This window comes from Triturus cristatus, chromosome 1_1 (assembly GCF_964204655.1).
Source record: "Triturus cristatus chromosome 1_1, aTriCri1.1, whole genome shotgun sequence".
Lineage (NCBI taxonomy): Eukaryota > Metazoa > Chordata > Amphibia > Caudata > Salamandridae > Triturus > Triturus cristatus.
Window position 1 is genome coordinate 342619932 of NC_140579.1, and position 21154 is coordinate 342641085.

The window sequence follows — 21154 nt, forward strand, 5'->3', positions numbered from 1 at the left end:
GGCCACTGGCTCCAACACCCACACTTTCTGCCCTGGCTGGTAAACAGTCAGTACAGCCTTTTGGTCATGCCAAGCTTTTTGGAGTTTTTGGCTTGCCTCAAGGTTTTTAGAAGCCTTCTTCATATACTCTGCCATCCTGGAGCGGAGACCAAGTACATAATCCACTATGTCTAGTTTGGGTTGTCTGAGAGGTCTCTCCCATCCTTCCTTCACCAAACACAGGGGTCCTCTTACAGGATGCCCAAACAAAAGCTCAAAAGGGCTGTAGCCAACCCCCTTTTGTTGGACCTCTCTGTAAGCAAACAGAAGGCAGGGTAAAAGGATGTCCCATCTTCGCCTAAGCTTATCTGGTAATCCTTTTATCATTCCCTTTAGGGTCTTGTTGAATCTCTCAACAAGCCCATTGCACTGTGGGTGATAGGGTGTGGTGAACTTATAGTTAACACCACACTCCTTCCACATTGCAGTCAAGTATCCTGACATGAAGTTGGTACCTCTGTCAGAAATGACCTCCTTTGGAAAGCCCACTCTGGAGAATACTCCAAGCAGGGCCCTTGCCACAACAGGAGCTGTTGTGGTCCTCAGGGGAATTGCTTCTGGGTACCTGGTGGCATGGTCCACTATCACCAGTATGAATCTGTGCCCAGATGCTGTTTGTGGGTCCATTGGTCCTACAATATCTATGCCCACTCTTTCAAAGGGGACCCCCACCACAGGTAGTGGTATGAGGGGGGCCTTTGTGGTGCCACCTGATTTGCCACTGGCTTGGCAGGTGACACAGGAGCGACAAAACTCCTTTGTATCTTCTGACATATGGGGCCAGTGAAAGTGAGGGACAAGCCTGTCCCAAGTCTTGTTCTGGCCTAAATGTCCTGCAAGGGGAATATCATGGGCCAAGGTTAGAAGGAAGCCTCTGAACTTCAGTGGTATGACCAACCTCCTGGACGCACCAGGCTTGGGGTCTCTAGCCTCTGAATACAGCAGCCCTTCATCCCAATACACTCTATGGGTACCTTGAGCATTCCCTGCAGCCTCAGCAGCAGCCAGCTGTCTGAGGGGTTCAAGAGAGGGGCAGTCTAATTGAGCCTGCCTCAGATCTGCCCTTGAAGGTCCCCCTGTCCCAAGAAACTCAACCTGATCAGGTTCAAGTTCTTCTAGGACAGTTCCTTCAGGGCTCTCAGAATCATCCTCCTGGGAGGGCTGATCCACCACCTGAGGCAGGGGGGAAGGCACAGCCTTAACCCTACTGCTCTTTCTCTTGGGTTGTGACTGGTCCATAGTTTCAGGATCCAGCACTTGTTCAGTGGTGCACTTTTTTGCCTGTGACCTGGTCACAGCAAGGACATGTGCATCTATCCCCAGCATTTCTGCATGGGTCCTATACTCCACTTCAGACCAAACTGAAGTTTCAAGATCATTGCCCAGTAAACACTCTACAGGAAGGTCTGAACTAACAACAACTTTCTTGAGGCCAGTTACCCCTCCCCAGGAGAAGTTAACAATAGCCACACTATGGGAGGTAGTGGCATTGCTAGCGTTGGTCACTAGGTAATTCTCACCTAGTATGATCTGTCCAGGGTCCACAAAAGCAGGTGTCACCATTGTGACACTAGCTCCAGTGTCCCTGTCGGCCTGAGCCATTCTTTGGTTGATAAAAGGTGTCTGTCTGTACTTGCCCAGGTTACTGGGGCCTACAGTAGAGGACAAAGCTAAGTCCCCATCACAGATCAGAACAGCCTGAGTAGGTACTCTGACTAGGCCAGAATCCTCCTCAGTTCCCAGGGTTAACCCTACTACACCCTTTTGCTGGGAACCACCACTTACAGCTGAACTAGGGGGTACAGTTGCCTTAGGGGCAATGGTGGCTGGGGGCTTATCCTTTTTGGTGCACTCACTAAACCAATGTGAGTTGGACTTACAATAGTTGCACCATGGTTTCTTTTGGCCATCTTTCTTTTTATCCTTTTTGGAACCACCCTCCCCCTGAGCCTTTTGGGGGCCTGGTGAACACTTCTGGTCTTTTTGTTTCTGCTCATTACCCTTCTGGTCTGCCTTTTTCTGATCACCGCCCTGGTTCTGGTTTTTCTGCTTAACTCTAGCCCTGACCCATCTATCTGCCTTCTTTCCCAATTCTTGGGGAGAAGTCAGATCAGAATCAATCAGGTGTTGATGCAATAGCTGGTTTTGACAGTTGTTAAGTATTTGCTCTCTCATGATCAAATTATACAATCCTGTATAGTCCTTAACCTTACTTCCCATTAGCCAGCCTTCCAGAGCCTTAGTGGCACAATCTACAAAGTCAGTCCAGTCCTGAGTCTGTGTCTTCTGGGTATCCCTGAACAACAACCTGTATTGATCAGTGGTTAGGCCAAACCCATCAATCAGAGCACTCTTCAGGACAGTGTAATTATCTGCATCCACATCACTAACTGTGAGGAGCTTGTCTCTGCCTTTCTCAGAGAAGGAGAGCCACAAGATAGCTGCCCACTGACTTTGGGGTACCTGCTGTACTTTGCAAGCTCTCTCCAAAGCAGTTATCCATTTGTGGATGTCATCCCCATACTTGTAGGGAGGGACAATCTTGCTCAGGTTTCTATTATCATAGTGCCTGTCTCTATCCTTAGGGATATTGCTGCCACCAGTGGGTTCTGACCCACTCAACTTCTGTTCTCTAGCCAGAGCAAGCTTCTCTTTGGCAAGGGCAAGTTCTTCCCTCTGAATCCTCAGATTAGCTTCCCTCATTCTGGCTTCATGCTCCTTTCTCTCAGGGGAAGTCATTCCCCTGTGAGAGGAAGCATTAGAGATGTTAGAGACATGGGAGTGGATGGATTCCCTTGAAGGGGATCTGTCCCTCCTGCTTCTCTGTGTAAGCCTACTTGGGGGTCTGTAAGGGGGGACCCCATGCAAACTCCCATGTAAGCTTAGGTTAGCCTGACTAAGTCTTCCTACTTGGCCCTGGCTGTCTACCTCTTCATCTGAAGTCTCCTCTGACTCCTCTGTGGTGGGTAGACCCTCCTCTGTACCTAGGGTACCTGCCTGAGATGCCCTAATAATGTCATACTCCTCTAGGAGTTGTCTTAACTGAAGGAGGGTAGGGTTTGCACACTGTTTTATTCCTCTGGAGGTACACAAGTGTCTCATCTCCTGGAATGTTAAGGTATCATATCTAGAGGGGGTCTTTTGCAGACCTGATCCTCCTGAGAGAGCATCTACTTGATCTCCTCTCAGAGACATGATCTAGTGAGGGTGTGGTGTGTGCACCTACCTACACTAGTTGTATCTACTAAACCTCTCTAGTAGTTGTAGTCAGGGTGTGTTACTCCCTTCAACCTACAACTACAAAGTCCAGTAGGACTTAAGTATTATAATCTATGTTATATGTACCTAGACAATATCTGTGTGATCTTTCAATTTAGTATCTCAAGATTACAATAGTATTACAACAGCAAGCTCAGATCCCAACCGCTGCTCACCAATGTGAGAAGTTGGCCTGATGTATGATGTCACTAGTTCTAGTGTACACCTTATATCAGTCCAAATACCCTTATGGTGATTGGTTGTAAAGTCAACCTTATAGACCAGCTATCCTAGTGGTAGCATGGACAAGAGCAGTCTTAGGCTAAACTCTGAATGGCATGTGAAGCCAGCTGTGATACCATATATAATCCCTTGAATACCAAATGAAAGGACACCACAACAGATATATATATAAAATAAAGTGTATTTATTCTAAGCAAACCCTCAGCACTCTTTATGAGATTAGAGGTAAGTACAACACAGTCTTATTTAAGCATACATTAAGTCACACAGGTAAGTAATACAGTTAGGCCCTAGGGGTCACGCAAACCATATACTAAGTAAGTGGTATAAGAACCACTGTCACGGAAATAGAATAGGCCTAGGCCTAGGGAATCGCTGGGGCTACACTACACTAGCGTTAGTTAGGAAGTGGGAGGCCCACGGGATTCGTGTGCAGAGTGGAAACACTCACGCGTAATGCGTAAAAGTCAATAGCAATAGTACAGTTTAGAAAACGGTAGATTTAGGACACTTCCGGAGTAGCTAGGAAGTTGAGACTTAAAAACTAGACACTAGGATAGTCACTATCCTGATGAGCACCGGAGTACCCAAGTTACCTAGCCCACAGGCTGCGGGTGCATAGGGGTGAAGATGCGTCGTTTTCGTCGTCGACTCCTATGGATGCCTGAAGAAAGATGCTGACAGGCAGTCAGTGAAGAGTGTCCGGTGGATCCCAAGGCTGGGATCAAGAAGGGAGGAAACCTGCAAGCAGAAGGGATAGAGTCAAGGTCACTAGCCAGTGACCACGTGGAACCAGGAAGGAACCAGGCGATGTCGTGAAGATTGCAGGTGAAGGTGAAGCTTGTCGCTGCAGCCAGGAGGACCAGGAAGCGTCGAGGACGACCAGGACCAGGAGGCGAGCTGTCCCACAAAGGCTCTTGCTGTCGGCGGCGTCGAAGTTGGACTAGGACTCACCAAGCCTTGGCAAGCGGAACCCACGAAGAACGGAGGACTTGCTTCTGGTGCAGACCAGGAAGGTCTGGGGTGCTTCTTCTTTGCAGAGAAGCGGGAGCCAGTCTGGAGGAGCCAAACCAGTGCAGAAGATTTCAGGGTGCGTCGTCACAAAGGCCACTAGCCAGCGGGCAAGCAACCGGACAGACGCAGCAAGCAGGAAAATGCTGAAGGGCCCCACGCAGGACTCGTGGAGTGTGGGGGGCTGATCTTCGGTGCAGATGGTGCTTGGGGTTGGGGCTTCTCAATCCCCGGTGCACAACTTCGAGTGTACCTCAGAAGCTGCGCTTTAAGTTACTAGCCACTTTTTCCAGGTAGCCGGTCCCACGTCGCTCGTCGCCTCCACGGATCTCAGCTCTGCTGTAGATATGGATCAGGGTCGGAGAAGTATGGAAGTCAAGGCTCTGGTCGGGCTCTGCAGTCGGTTCCTCGTAGAACGTGGGCAAAGCAAAGGGTAGTCTCTTGATGGTGCCTGTTTGCACAGGGTAGCCACTCCTTGGCTACAAGGGAGATTCTTCAGTCTTCTTCTTTCATCGAATGTCGAAGGTCCAGAGTTTCTGTTCAGTTTGCAGGTTCAGGATAATCTAAAGTCTTTAGGCCCAACTCCCACTCTTATACTAATCTGGGGGGCTGGGATACCTGCTAGGTCACGCCTTATGGGTGGGACCTGGGAGGGGGTGGTTACACCCACTTCCCTTTGTCCAGTTTCACGCCAGAGCTGGGGCTGGAGTGCCCCAGCGCCGGTTTGAACTGGACTATGCAAGGAACACCTTGTGTGCCCCAGGCATGTCTCATTCCTTTCAGCCCACCCTGCCCCAATACACTAAAGGCTGTCTGGGGAGGTGCTAGCACCTCCCCAAGCAGGAAACCTATTGTCCAGGCCTCCCTGGCTGGGATCACTCCCAGCTGCAGGAGGTCAGACTTGTGTCGTGGCAGCAGCATCCATTTTGTGATGCTGAGGCTTTGGTCAGAGGCTAACAGTTGAAGTATGATTTTAACATGTCTTTCCCTCTAGAAGGGGGGAATAATATTCTCATGTCCAGAAATGGCATGGGGGTATTATTCCACAGTGTTAGACACCTTACACGACATGTTTCGATAAAGCCAAACCATAGTTACCATAACCGTCTAAGATTATAAGGCACTTTAAGAGTATATGGTAGGCTATATCATAGAACAGCTATAAGGACAAGGTTCCGAAAGCTGCAGACAGGCTCAGCTCATGCTAGAGCACCATCTCACATGTTACCAAGCACTCTGCCTCCAGGATTGTTAAGGCCTGCCATAGGAGTGACTGATAGGTACACATGTGTCTATATGTAAGTTAGGTATAGGAATACTACACCTAAGCAAGGGGTGATTACACGACCTTGCCCCAGCTGAGTGGTCATCCAGTTGTGTCAAAATGGAAGGCCAGGCCAGGGGTGGCATAATACATGCTGCAGCCCCTGGTAGGCCTAGGGTACACCTATGCCCTGGGTACACTGTACAGGGGCCAATAAGGTGATCCTATCCAAATGGGTTATGCACCTAAAGTACATAGTATTAATTTAGAGAGAGAACAGCAGAGCTGTGGGTCTGATTAGCAGGCCCACAGCCACATCCAAGTCGAAAACCAGTAAAGCAAAAGCAAAAAGTGGGGGTGAACATAGAAAGCAGACCCTACTCTCCTACAGCGGCTGTCCAGCCGCTGAGCCTGCGCCACCTCAAACTAGGGGGCCACGGAGCTCGCAAATTCGGCGAGTTTCAAAAGTGGGGAGCAAGATGGATTTAAGGCAACAACGACTTCTGGGGCTCATCTGTTAGCTTTGTGCATTTTATTGAGGGTGCATCCACTATGGATTTATTCAAGAACTCCATTTCCCCCAAGGCAACGTGCTGAATCTCAAGCAGCCCATTGGTGCAAACGATATTCGCCAAATTGGAAATGAAGAACTTTCATGCACCCTTTTGACTACGTAAGCCTTTGATAAAGATATAAATCGAAACGCGTCAGGCTGTCGTCAGATGTTTGAACTTTCCGGAAATCATGCTGCCTGTACCGAATAAAGCTGTTGAGGAAAGCTACTTGTCTCTCAAGTGTGGCTCAATATGTGGACACACCCCAACGAGCTTGATGTAAGAGCGGCTGTCCAGCCGGTGAGCCTGCACCACCTCAAACTAGGGGGCCACGGAGCTCGCAAATTCGGCAAGTTTCAAAAGTAGGGAGCAAGATGGATTTAAGGCAACAACGACTTCTAGGGCTCATCTGTTAGCTTTGTGCATTTTATTGAGGGTGCATCCACTATGAATTTATTCAAGAACTCCATTTCCCACAAGGACACGTGCTGAATCACAAGCAGCCCATTGGGGCAAACGTTATTCGCCAAATTGGAAATGAAGAACTTTCATGCCCCCTTTTGACTACGTAAGCCTTTGATAAAGATATAAATCGAAACGCGTCAGGCTGTCATCAGATTTTTGAACTTACCGGAAATCACGCTGCCTGTACCTAATAAAGCTGATGGGGAAAGCTACTTGTCTCTCGAGTGCGGCTCAATCTGTGGACACACCCCAACGAGCTTGATGTAAGAGCGGCCGTCCAGCCGCTGAGCCTGCACCACCTCAAACTAGGGGGCCACGGAGCTCGCAAATTCGGCGAGTTTCAAAAGTGGGGAGCAAGATGGATTTAAGGCAACAACGACTTCTGGGGCTCATCTGTTAGCTTTGTGCATTTTATTGAGGGTGCATCCACTATGGATTTATTCAAGAACTCCATTTCCCACAAGGCAACGTGCCGAATCACAAGCAGCCCATTGGGGCAAACGATATTCGCCAATTTGGAAATGAAGAACTTTCATGCACCCTTTTGACTTCGTAAGCCTTTGATAAAGATATAAATTGAAACGCGTCAGGCTGTCGTCAGATGTTTGAACTTACTGGAAATCACGCTGCCTGTACCTAATAAAGCTGATGGAGAAAGCTACTTGTCTCTCGAGTGTGGCTCAATCTGTGGACACACCCCAACGAGCTTGATGTAAGAGCGGCCGTCCAGCCGCTGAGCCTGCACCACCTCAAACTAGGGGGCCACGGAGCTCGCAAATTCGGCGAGTTTCAAAAGTGGGGAGCAAGATGGATTTAAGGCAACAACGACTTCTGGGGCTCATCTATTAGCTTTGTTCATTTTATTGAGGGTGCATCCACTATGGATTTATTCAAGAACTCCATTTCCCCCAAGGCAACGTGCTGAATCACAAGCAGCCCATTGGGGCAAACGATATTCGCCAAATTGGAAATGAAGAACTTTCATGCACCCTTTTGACTACGTAAGCCTTTGATAAAGATATAAATCGAAACGCGTCAGGCTGTCGTCAGATGTTTGAACTTACCGGAAATCATGCTGCCTGTACCGAATAAAGCTGTTGGGGAAAGCTACTTGTCTCTCGAATGCGGCTCAATATGTGGACACACCCCAACGAGCTTGATGTAAGAGCGGCTGTCCAGCCGGTGAGCCTGCACCACCTCAATTTAGGGGGCCACGGAGCTCGCAAATTCGGCAAGTTTCAAAAGTAGGGAGCAAGATGGATTTAAGGCAACAACGACTTCTAGGGCTCATCTGTTAGCTTTGTGCATTTTATTGAGGGTGCATCCACTATGGATTTATTCAAGAACTCCATTTCCCACAAGGACACGTGCTGAATCACAAGCAGCCCATTGGGGCAAACGTTATTAGCCAAATTGGAAATGAAGAACTTTAATGCCCCCTTTTGACTACGTAAGCCTTTGATAAAGATATAAATCGAAACTCGTCAGGCTGTCGTCAGATGTTTGAACTTACCGGAAATCACGCTGCCTGTACCTAATAAAGCTGATGGGGAAATCTACTTGTCTCTCAAATGCGGCTCAATCTGTGGACACACCCCATCGAGCTTGATGTAAGAGCCGCCGTCCAGCCGCTGAGCCTGCACAACCTCAAACTAGGGGGCCACGGAGCTCGCAAATTCGGCGAGTTTCAAAAGTGGGGTGCAAGATGGATTTAAGGCAACAACGACTTCTGGGGCTCATCTGTTAGCTTTGTGCATTTTATTGAGGGTGCATCCACTATGGATTTATTCAAGAACTCCTTTTCCCGCAAGGCAACGTGCTGAATCACAAGCAGCCCACTGGGGCAAACGATATTCGCCAAATTGGAAATGAAGAACTTTCATGCACCCTTTTGACTATGTAAGCCCTTGATAAAGATATAAATCGAAACGCATCAGGCTGTCGTCAGATGTTTGAACTTACCGGAAATCACGCTGCCTGTACCTAATAAAGCTGTTGGGGAAATCTACTTGTCTCTCGAGTGCGGCTCAATCTGTGGACACACCCAAACGAGCTTGATGTAAGAGCGGCCGTCCAGCTGCTGAGCCTGCACCACCTCAAACTAGGGGGCCACGGAGCTCGCAAATTCGGCGAGTTTCAAAAGTGGGGAGCAAGATGGATTTAAGGCAACAACGACTTCTGGGGCTCATCTGTTAGCTTTGTGCATTTTATTGAGGGTGCATCCACTATGGATTTATTCTAGAACTCCATTTCCCACAAGGACACGTGCTGAATCACAAGCAGACCATTGGGGCAAACGTTATTCGCCAAATTGGAAATGAAGAACTTTCATGCACCCTTTTGACTACGTAAGCCTTTGATAAAGATATAAATCGAAACGCGTCAGGCTGTCGTCAGATGTTTGAACTTACCGGAAATCATGCTGCCTGTACCGAATAAAGCTGTTGGGGAAAGCTACTTGTCTCTCGAATGCGGCTCAATATGTGGACACACCCCAATGAGCTTGATGTAAGAGCGGCTGTCCAGCCGGTGAGCCTGCACCACCTCAATTTAGGGGGCCACGGAGCTCGCAAATTCGGCAAGTTTCAAAAGTAGGGAGCAAGATGGATTTAAGGCAACAACGACTTCTAGGGCTCATCTGTTAGCTTTGTGCATTTTATTGAGGGTGCATCCACTATGGATTTATTCAAGAACTCCATTTCCCACAAGGACACGTGCTGAATCACAAGCAGCCCATTGGGGCAAACGTTATTCGCCAAATTGGAAATGAAGAACTTTAATGCCCCCTTTTGACTACGTAAGCCTTTGATAAAGATATAAATCGAAACTCGTCAGGCTGTCGTCAGATGTTTGAACTTACCGGAAATCACGCTGCCTGTACCTAATAAAGCTGATGGGGAAATCTACTTGTCTCTCAAATACGGCTCAATCTGTGGACACACCCCAACGAGCTTGATGTAAGAGCCGCCGTCCAGCCGATGAGCCTGCACAACCTCAAACTAGGGGGCCACGGAGCTCGCAAATTTGGCGAGTTTCAAAAGTGGGGAGCAAGATGGATTTAAGGCAACAACGACTTCTGGCGCTCATCTGTTAGCTTTGTGTATTTTATTGAGGGTGCATCCACTATGGATTTATTCAAGAACTCCATTTCCCACAAGGCAACGTGCTGAATCACAAGCAGCCCATTGGGGCAAACGATATTCGCCAAATTGGAAATGAAGAACTTTCATGCACCCTTTTGACTACGTAAGCCTTTGATAAAGATATAAATCGAAACGCGTCAGGCTGTCGTCAGATGTTTGAACTTACTGGAAATCACGCTGCCTGTACCTAATAAAGCTGATGGGGAAAGCTACTTGTCTCTTGAGTGTGGCTCAATCTGTGGACACACCGCAACGAGCTTGATGTAAGAGCGGCCGTCCAGCCGTTGACCCTGCACCACCTCAAACTAGGGGGCCACGGAGCTTGCAAATTCGGCGAGTTTCAAAAGTGGGGAGCAAGATGGATTTAAGGCAACAACGACTTCTGGGGCTCATCTGTTAGCTTTGTGCATTTTATTGAGGGTGCATCCACTATGGATTTATTCAAGAACTCCATTTCCCGCAAGGCAACGTGCTGAATCACAAGCAGCCCACTGGGGCAAACGATATTCGCCAAATTGGAAATGAAGAACTTTCATGCACCCTTTTGACTATGTAAGCCTTTGATAAAGATATAAATCGAAACGCATCAGGCTGTCGTCAGATGTTTGAACTTACCGGAAATCACGCTGCCTGTACCTAATAAAGCTGTTGGGGAAATCTACTTGTCTCTCGAGTGCGGCTCAATCTGTGGACACACCCCAACAAGCTTGATGTAAGAGCGGCCGTCCAGCCGCTGAGCCTGCACCACCTCAAACTAGGGGGCCACGGAGCTCGCAAATTCGGCGAGTTTCAAAAGTGGGGAGCAAGATGGATTTAAGGCAACAACGACTTCTGGGGCTCATCTGTTAGCTTTGTGCATTTTATTGAGGGTGCATCCACTATGGATTTATTCAAGAACTCCATTTCCCACAAGGCAAGGTGCTGAATCACAAGCAGCCCATTGGGGCAAACGATATTCGCCAATTTGGAAATGAAGAACTTTCATGCACCCTTTTGACTACGTAAGCCTTTGATAAAGAGATGAATCGAAACGCGTCAGGCTGTCGTCAGATGTTTGAACTTACCGGAAATCACGCTGCCTTTACCTAATAAAGCTGATGGGGAAAGCTACTTGTCTCTAGAGTGCGGCTCAATATGTGGACCCACCCCAACGAGCTTGATGTAAGAGCGGCCGTCCAGCCGCTGAGCCTGCACCACCTCAAACTAGGGGGCCACGGAGCTCGCAAATTCGGCGAGTTTCAAAAGTGGGGAGCAAGATGGATTTAAGGCAACAACGACTTCTGGGGCTCATCTGTTAGATTTGTGCATTTTATTGAGGGTGCATCCACTATGGATTTATTCAAGAACTCCATTTCCCAGAAGGCAACGTGCTGAATCACAAGCAGCCCATTGGGGCAAACGATATTCGCAAAATTGGAAATGAAGAAGTTTCATGCACCCTTTTGACTACGTAAGCCTTTGATAAAGATATCAATCAAAACGCGTCAGGCAGTCGTCAGATGTTTGAACTTACCGGAAATCACGCTGCCTGTACCTAATAAAGCTCCTGGGGAAAGCTACTTGTCTCTTGAGTGCAGCTCAATCTGTGGACACACCCCAACGAGCTTGATGTAAGAGCGGCCGTCCAGCCGCTGAGCCTGCACCACCTCAAACTAGGGGGCCACGGAGCTCGCAAATTTGGCGAGTTTCAAAAGTGGGGAGCAAGATGGATTTAAGGCAACAACGACTTCTGGGGCTCATCTGTTAGCTTTGTGCATTTTATTGAGGGTGCATCCACTATGGATTTATTCAAGAACTCCATTTCCCACAAGGCAACGTGCTGAATCACAAGCAGCCCATTGGGGCAAACGATATTCGCCAAATTGGAAATGAAGAACTTTCATGCACCCTTTTGACTACGTAAGCCTTTGATAAAGATATAAATCGAAACGCGTCAGGCTGTCGTCGGATGATTGAACTTACCGGAAATCACGCTGCCTGTACCTAATAAAGCTGATGGGGAAAGCTACTTGTCTCTCGAGTGCGGCTCAATCTGTGGACACACCCCAACGAGCTTGATGTAAGAGCGGCCGTCCAGCCTCTGAGCCTGCACCACCTCAAACTAGGGGGCCACGGAGCTCGCAAATTCGGCGAGTTTCAAAAGTGGGGAGCAAGATGGATTTAAGGTAACAACGACTTCTGGGGCTCATCTGTTAGCTTTGTGCATTTCATTGAGGGTGCATCCACTATGGATTTATTCAAGAACTCCATTTCCCACAAGGCAACGTGCTGAATCACAAGCAGCCCATTGGGGCAAACGATATTCGCCAATTTGGAAATGAAGAACTTTCATGCACCCTTTTGACTACGTAAGCCTTTGATAAAGATATAAATTGAAACGCGTCAGGCTGTCGTCAGATGTTTGAACTTACTGGAAATCACGCTGCCTGTACCTAATAAAGCTGATGGAGAAAGCTACTTGTCTCTCGAGTGCGGCTCAATCTGTGGACACACCCCAACGAGCTTGATGTAAGAGCGGCCGTCCAGCCGCTGAGCCTGCACCACCTCAAACTAGGGGGCCACGGAGCTCGCAAATTTGGCGAGTTTCAAAAGTGGGGAGCAAGATGGATTTAAGGCAACAACGACTTCTGGGGCTCATCTGTTAGCTTTGTGCATTTTATTGAGGGTGCATCCACTATGGATTTATTCAAGAACTCCATTTACAACAAGGCAACGTGCTGAATCACAAGCAGCCCATTGGGGCAAACGATATTCGCCAAATTGGAAATGAAGAACTTTCATGCACCCTTTTGACTTCGTAAGCCTTTGATAAAGATATAAATCAAAACACGTCAGGCTGTCGTCAGATGTTTGAACTTATCGGAAATCACGCTGGCTGTACCTAATAAAGCTGATGGGGAAATCTACTTGTCTCTCGAGTGCGGCTCAATCTGTGGACACACCCCAACGAGCTTGATGTGAGAGCGCCCGTCCAGCCGCTGAGCCTGCACAACCTCAAACTAGGGGGCCACGGAGCTCGCAAATTCGGCGAGTTTCAAAAGTGGGGAGCAAGATGGATTTAAGGCAACAACGACTTCTGGCGCTCATCTGTTAGCTTTGTGCATTTTATTGAGGGTGCATCCACTATGGATTTATTCAAGAACTCCATTTCCCACAAGGCAACGTGCTGAATCACAAGCAGCCCATTGGGGCAAACGATATTCGCCAAATTGGAAATGAAGAACTTTGATGCACCCTTTTGACTACGTAAGCATTTGATAAAGATATAAATCGAAACGCGTCAGGCTGTCGTCAGATGTTTGAACTTACTGGAAATCACGCTGCCTGTACCTAATAAAGCTGTTGGGGAAAGCTACTTGTCTCTCGAGTGCGGCTCAATCTGTGGACACACCCCAACGAGCTTGATGTAAGAGCGGCCGTCCAGCCGCTGAGCCTGCACCACCTCAAACTAGGGGGCCACGGAGCTCGCAAATTCAGCGAGTTTCAAAAGTGGGGAGCAAGATGGATTTAAGGCAACAACGACTTCTGGGGCTCATCTGTTAGCTTTGTGCATTTTATTTAGGGTGCATCCACTATGGATTTATTCAAGAACTCCATTTCCCACAAGGCAAGGTGCTGAATCACAAGCAGCCCATTGGGGCAAACGATATTCGCCAATTTGGAAATGAAGAACTTTCATGCACCCTTTTGACTACGTAAGCCTTTGATAAAGAGATAAATCGAAACGCGTCAGGCTGTCGTCAGATGTTTGAACTTACCGGAAATCACGCTGCCTGTACCTAATAAAGCTGATGGGGAAAGCTACTTGTCTCTAGAGTGCGGCTCAATATGTGGACCCACCCCAACGAGCTTGATGTAAGAGCGGCCGTCCAGCCGCTGAGCCTGCACCACCTCAAACTAGGGGGCCACGGAGCTCGCAAATTCGGCGAGTTTCAAAAGTGGGGAGCAAGATGGATTTAAGGCAACAACGACTTCTGGGGCTCATCTGTTAGATTTGTGCATTTTATTGAGGGTGCATCCACTATGGATTTATTCAAGAACTCCATTTCCCAGAAGGCAACGTGCTGAATCACAAGCAGCCAACTGGGGCAAACGATATTCGCCAAATTGGAAATGAAGAACTTTCATGCACCCTTTTGACTTCGTAAGCCTTTGATAAAGATATAAATCGAAACGCGTCAGGCTGTCTTCAGATGTTTGAACTTATCGGAAATCACGCTGCCTGTACCTAATAAAGCTGATGGGGAAAGTTACTTGTCTCTCGAGTGCGGCTCAATCTGTGGACACACCCCAACGAGCTTGATGTAAGAGCGGCCGTCCAGCCGCTGAGCCTGCACCACCTCAAACTAGGGGGCCACGGAGCTCGCAAATTCGGCGAGTTTCAAAAGTGGGGAGCAAGATGGATTTAAGGCAACAACGACTTCTGGGGCTCATCTGTTAGCTTTGTGCATTTTATTGAGGGTGCATCCACTATGGATTTATTCAAGAACTCCATTTCCCACAAGGCAACGTGCTGAATCACAAGCAGCCCATTGGGGCAAACAATATTCGCCAAATTGAAAATGAAGAACTTTAATGCACCCTTTTGACTACGTAAGCCTTTGATAAAGATATAAATCGAAACGCGTCAGGCTGTCGTCAGATGTTTGAACTTACCGGAAATCAAGCTGCCTGTACCTAATAAAGCTGATGGGGAAAGCTACTTGTCTCTCCAGTGCGGTTCAATCTGTGGACACACCCCAACGAGCTTGATGTAAGAGCGGCCGTCCAGCCGCTGAGCCTGCACCACCTCAAACTAGGGAGCCACGGAGCTCGCTAATTCGGCGAGTTTCGAAAGTGGGGAGCAAGATGGATTTAAGGCAACAACGACTTCTGGGGCTCATCTGTTAGCTTTGTGCATTTAATTGAGGGTGCATCCACTATGGATTTATTCAAGAACTCCATTTCCCACAAGGCAACGTGCTGAATCACAAGCAGCCCATCGGGGCAAACGATATTTGCCAAATTGGAAATGAAGAAGTTTCATGCACCCTTTTGACTACGTAAGCCTTTGATAAAGATATCAATCAAAACGCGTCAGGCAGTCGTCAGATGTTTGAACTTACCGGAAATCACGCTGCCTGTACCTAATAAAGCTGATGGGGAAAGCTACTTGTCTCTAGAGTGCGGCTCAATATGTGGACCCACCCCAACGAGCTTGATGTAAGAGCGGCCGTCCAGCCGCTGAGCCTGCACCACCTCAAACTAGGTGGCCACGGAGCTCGCAAATTCGGCGAGTTTCAAAAGTGGGGAGCAAGATGGATTTAAGGCAACAACGACTTCTGGGGCTCATCTGTTAGCTTTGTGCATTATATTGAGGGTGCATCCACTATGGATTTATTCAAGAACTCAATTTCCCACAAGGCAACGTGCTGAATCACAAGCAGCCCATTGGCGCAAACGATATTCGCCAAATTGGAAATTAAGAACTTTCATGAACCCTTTTGACTACGTAAGCCTTTGATAAAGATATAAATCGAAATGCGTCAGGCTGTCGTCAGATGTTTGAACTTACCGGAAATCACGCTGCCTGTACCTAATAAAGCTGATGGGGAAATCTACTTGTCTCTCGATTGCGGCTCAATCTGTAGACACACCCCAACAAGCTTGATGTAAGAGCGGCCATCCAGCCGCTGACCCTGCACAACCTCAAACTAGGGGACCACGGAGCTCGCAAATTCGGCGAGTTTCAAAAGTGGGGAGCAAGATGGATTTAAGGCAACAACGACTTCTGGGGCTCAGATGTTAGCTTTGTGCATTTTATTGAGGGTGCATCCACTATGGATTTATTCAAGAACTCCATTTCCCACAAGGCAACGTGCTGAATCACAAGCAGCCCATTGGGGCAAACGATATTCCCCAAATTGAAAATGAAGAACTTTCATGCACTCTTTTGACTACGTAAGCCTTTGATAAAGATATAAATCGAAACGCGTCAGGCTGTCGTCAGATGTTTGAACTTACCGGAAATCACGCTGCCTGTACCTAATAAAGCTGATGGGGAAAGCTACTTGTCTCTCGAGTGCGGCATAATCTGTGGACACACCGCAACGAGCTTGATGTAAGAGCGTCCGTCCAGCCGCTGAGCCTGCACCACCTCAAACTAGGGGGCCACGGAGCTTGCAAATTCGGCGAGTTTCAAAAGAGGGGAGCAAGATGGATTTAAGGCAACAACGACTTCTGGGGCTCATCTGTAAGCTTTGTGCATTTTATTGAGGGTGCATCCACTATGGATTTATTCAAGAACTCCATTTCCCACAAGGCAACGTGCTGAATCACAAGCAGCCCATTGGGGCAAACTATATTCGCCAATTTGGAAATGAAGATCTTTCATACACCCTTTAGACTACGTAAGCCTTTGATAAAGATATAAATCGAAACGCGTCAGGCTGTTGTCAGATGTTTGAACTTACCGGAAATCATGCTGCCTGTACCTAATAAAGCTGATAGGGAAAGCTACTTGTCTCTAGAGTGCGGGTCAATCTGTGGACGCACCCCAACGAGCTTGATGTAAGCGCGGCCGTCCAGCCGCTGAGCCTGCACCACCTCAAACTAGGGGGCCACTGAGCTCGCAAATTTGGCGAGTTTCAAAAGGGGGGAGCAAGATGGATTTAAGGCAACAACGAATTCTGGGGCTCATCTGTTAGCTTTGTGCATGTTATTGAGGGTGCATCCACTATGGATTTATTCAAGAACTCCATTTCCCACAAGGCAACGTGCTGAATCACAAGCAGCCCACTGGGGCAAATGATATTCGCCAAATTGGAAATGAAGAACTTTCATGCACCCTTTTGACTACGTAAGCCTTTGATAAAGATATCAATCGAAACGCGTGAGGCTGTCGTCAGATGTTTGAACTTACCGGAAATCACACTGCCTGTACCTAATAAAGCTGATGGGGAAAGCTACTTGCCTCCAGGGTGCGGCTTAATCTGTAGACGCACCCCAACGAGCTTGATGAAAGAGCGGCCGTCCAGCCGCTGAGCCTGCACCACCTCAAACTAGGGTGCCACGGAGCTCGCAAATTCGGCGAGTTTCAAAAGTGGGGAGCAAGATGGATTTATGGCAACAACGACTTCTGGGGCTCATCTGTTAGCTTTGTGCATTTTATTGAGGGTGCATCCACTATGGAGTTATTCAAGAACTCCATTTCCCACAAGGCAACGTGCTGAATCACAAGCATCCCATTGGGGCAAACGATATTCACCAAATTGGAAATGAAGAACTTTCATGCACCCTTTTGACTACGTAAGCCTTTGATAAAGATATAAATCGAAACGCGTCAGGCTGTCGTCAGATGTTCGAACTTACCGGAAATCACGCTGCCTGTACCTAATAAAGCTGATGGGGAAAGCTACTTGTCTCTTGAGTGTGGCTCAATCTGTGGACACACCCCAACGAGCTTGATGTAAGAGCGGCCGTCCAGCCGCTGAGCCTGCACCACCTCAAACTAGGGAGCCACGGGGCTCGCAAATTCGGCGAGTTTCAAAAGTGGGGAGCAAGATGGATTTAAGGCAACAACGACTTCTGGGTCTCATTTGTTAGCTTTGTGCATTTTATTAAGGGTGCATCCACTATGGATTTATTCAAGAACTCCATTTCCCACAAGGCAACGTGCTGAATCACAAGCAGCCCATTGGGGCAAACGATATTCGCCAAATTGGAAATGAAGAACTTTCATGCACCCTTTTGACTACGTAAGCCTTTGATAAAGATATAAATCGAAACGCGTCAGGCTGTCGTCAGATGTTTGAACTTACCGGAAATCACACTGCCTGTACCTAATAAAGCTGATGGGGAAAGCTACTTGTCTCTCGAGTGCGGCTCAATCTGTGGACACACCCCAACGAGCTTGATGTAAGAGCGGCCATCCAGCCGCTGAGCCTGCACCACCTCAAACTAGGGGGCCACGGAGCTCGCAAATTCGGCGAGTTTCAAAAGTGGGGAGCAAGATGGATTTAAGGCAACAACGACTTCTGGGGCTCATCTGTTAGCTTTGTGCATTTTATTGAGGGTGAATCCACTATGGATTTATTCAAGAACTCAATTTCCCACAAGGCAACGTGCTGAATCACAAGCAGCCCATTGGCGCAAACGATATTCGCCAATTTGGAAATGAAGAACTTTCATGCACCCTTTTGACTACGTAAGCCTTTGATAAAGATATAAATCGAAACACGTCAGGCTGTCGTCAGATGTTTGAACTTACCGGAAATCACGCTGCCTGTACCTAATAAAGCTGATGGGGAAAGCTACTTGTCTCTCGAGTGCGGCTCAATCTGTGGACACACCCCAACATGCTTGATGTAAGAGCGGCCATCCAGCCGCTGAGCCTGCACCACCTCAAACTAGGGGGCCACGGAGCTCGCAAATTCGGCGAGTTTCAAAAGTGGGGAGCAAGATGGATTTAAGGCAACAACGACTCCTGGGGCTCATCTGTTAGCTTTGTGCCTTTTATTGAGGGTGCATCCACTATGGAGTTATTCAAGAACTCCATTTCCCACAAGGCAACGTGCTGAATCACAAGCATCCCATTGGGGCAAACGATATTCGCCAAATTGGAAATGAAGAACTTTCATGCACCCTTTTGACTACGTAAGCCTTTGATAAAGATATAAATCGAAACGCGTCAGGCTGTCGTCAGATGTTCGAACTTACCGGAAATCACGCTGCCTGTACCTAATAAAGCTGATAGGGAAAGCTACTTGTCTCTAGAGTGCGGGTCAATCTGTGGACGCACCCCAACGAGCTTGATGTAAGCGCGGCCGTCCAGCCGCTGAGCCTGCACCACCTCAAACTAGGGGGCCACTGAGCTCGCAAATTTGGCGAGTTTCAAAAGGGGGGAGCAAGATGGATTTAAGGCAACAACGAATTCTGGGGCTCATCTGTTAGCTTTGTGCATGTTATTGAGGGTGCATCCACTATGGATTTATTCAAGAACTCCATTTCCCACAAGGCAACGTGCTGAATCACAAGCAGCCCACTGGGGCAAACGATATTCGCCAAATTGGAAATGAAGAACTTTCATGCACCCTTTTGACTACGTAAGCCTTTGATAAAGATATCAATCGAAACGCGTCAGGCTGTCGTCAGATGTTTGAACTTACCGGAAATCACACTGCCTGTACCTAATAAAGCTGATGGGGAAAGCTACTTGCCTCCAGGGTGCGGCTCAATCTGTGGACGCACCCCAACGAGCTTTGTGAAAGAGCGGCCGTCCAGCCGCTGAGCCTGCACCACCTCAAACTAGGGGGCCACGGAGCTCGCAAATTCGGCGAGTTTCAAAAGTGGGGAGCAAGATGGATTTATGGCAACAACGACTTCTGGGGCTCATCTGTTAGCTTTGTGCATTTTATTGAGGGTGCATCCACTATGGAGTTATTCAAGAACTCCATTTCCCACAAGGCAACGTGCTGAATCACAAGCATCCCATTGGGGCAAACGATGTTCGCCAAATTGGAAATGAAGAACTTTCATGCACCCTTTTGACTACGTAAGCCTTTGATAAAGATATAAATCGAAACGCGTCAGGCTGTCGTCAGATGTTCGAACTTACCGGAAATCACACTGCCTGTACCTAATAAAGCTGATGGGGAAAGCTACTTGTCTCTTGAGTGTGGCTCAATCTGTGGACACACCCCAACGAGCTTGATGTAACAGCGGCCGTCCAGCCGCTGAGCCTGCACCACCTCAAACTAGGGAGCCACGGGGCTCGCAAATTCGGCGAGTTTCAAAAGTGGGGAGCAAGATGGATTTAAGGCAACAACGACTTCTGGGGCTCATTTGTTAGCTTTGTGCATTTTATTAAGGGTGCATCCACTATGGATTTATTCAAGAACTCCATTTCCCACAAGGCAACGTGCTGAATCACAAGCAGCCCATTGGGGCAAACGATATTCGCCAAATTGGAAATGAAGAACTTTCATGCACCCTTTTGACTACGTAAGCCTTTGATAAAGATATGAATCGAAATGCGTCAGGCTGTCGTCAGATGTTTGAACTTATCGGAAATCACGCTGCCTGTACCTAATAAAGCTGATGGGGAAAGCTACTTGTCTCTCGAGTGCGGCTCAATCTGTGGACACACCCCAACGAGCTTGATGTAAGAGCGGCCGTCCAGCCACTGAGCCTGCACCACCTCAAACTAGGGGGCCACAGAGCTCGCAAATTCGGCGAGTTTCAAAAGTGGGGAGCAAGATGGATTTAAGGCAACAACGACTTCTCGGGCTCATCTGTTAGCTTTGTGCATTTTATTGAGGGTGCATCCACTATGGATTTATTCAAGAACTCCATTTCCCACAAGGCAACGTGCTGAATCACAAGCAGCCAATTGGGGCAAACGATATTCGCCAAATTGGAAATGAAGAACTTTCATGCACCCTTTTGACTACGTAAGCCTTTGATAAAGATATAAATCGAAACGCGTCAGGCTGTCGTCAGATGTTTGAACTTACCGGAAATCACGCTGCCTGTACCTAATAAAGCTGATGGGGAAAGCTACTTGTCTCTCGAGTGCGGCTCAATCTGTGGACACACCCCAACGAGCTTGATGTAAGAGCGGCCGTCCAGCCGCTGAGCCTGCACCACCTCAAACTAGGGGGCCACGGAGCTCGCAAATTCGGCGAGTTTCAAAAGTGGGGAGCAAGATGGATTTAAGGCAACAACGACTTCTGGGGCTCATCTGTTAGCTTTGTGCATTTCATTGAGGGTGCATCCACTATGGATTTATTCAAGAACTCAATTTCCCACAAGGCAACGTGCTGAATCACAAGCAGCCCATTGGCGCAAACGATATTTGCCAAATTGGAAATGAAGAACTTTCATGCACCCTTTTGACTACGTAAGCCTTTGATAAAGATATAAATCGAAACGCATCAGGCTGTCGTCAGATGTTTGAACTTACCGGAAATCACGCTGCCTGTACCTAATAAAGCTGATGGGGAAAGCTACTTGTCTCTCGAGTGCGGCTCAATCTGTGGACACACCCCAACGAGCTTGATGTAAGAGCGGCAATCCAGTCGCTGAGCCTGCACCACCTCAAACTAGGGGGCCACGGAGCTCACAAATTCGGCGAGTTTCAAAAGTGGGGAGCAAGATGGATTTAAGGCAACAACGACTCCTGGGGCTCATCTGTTAGC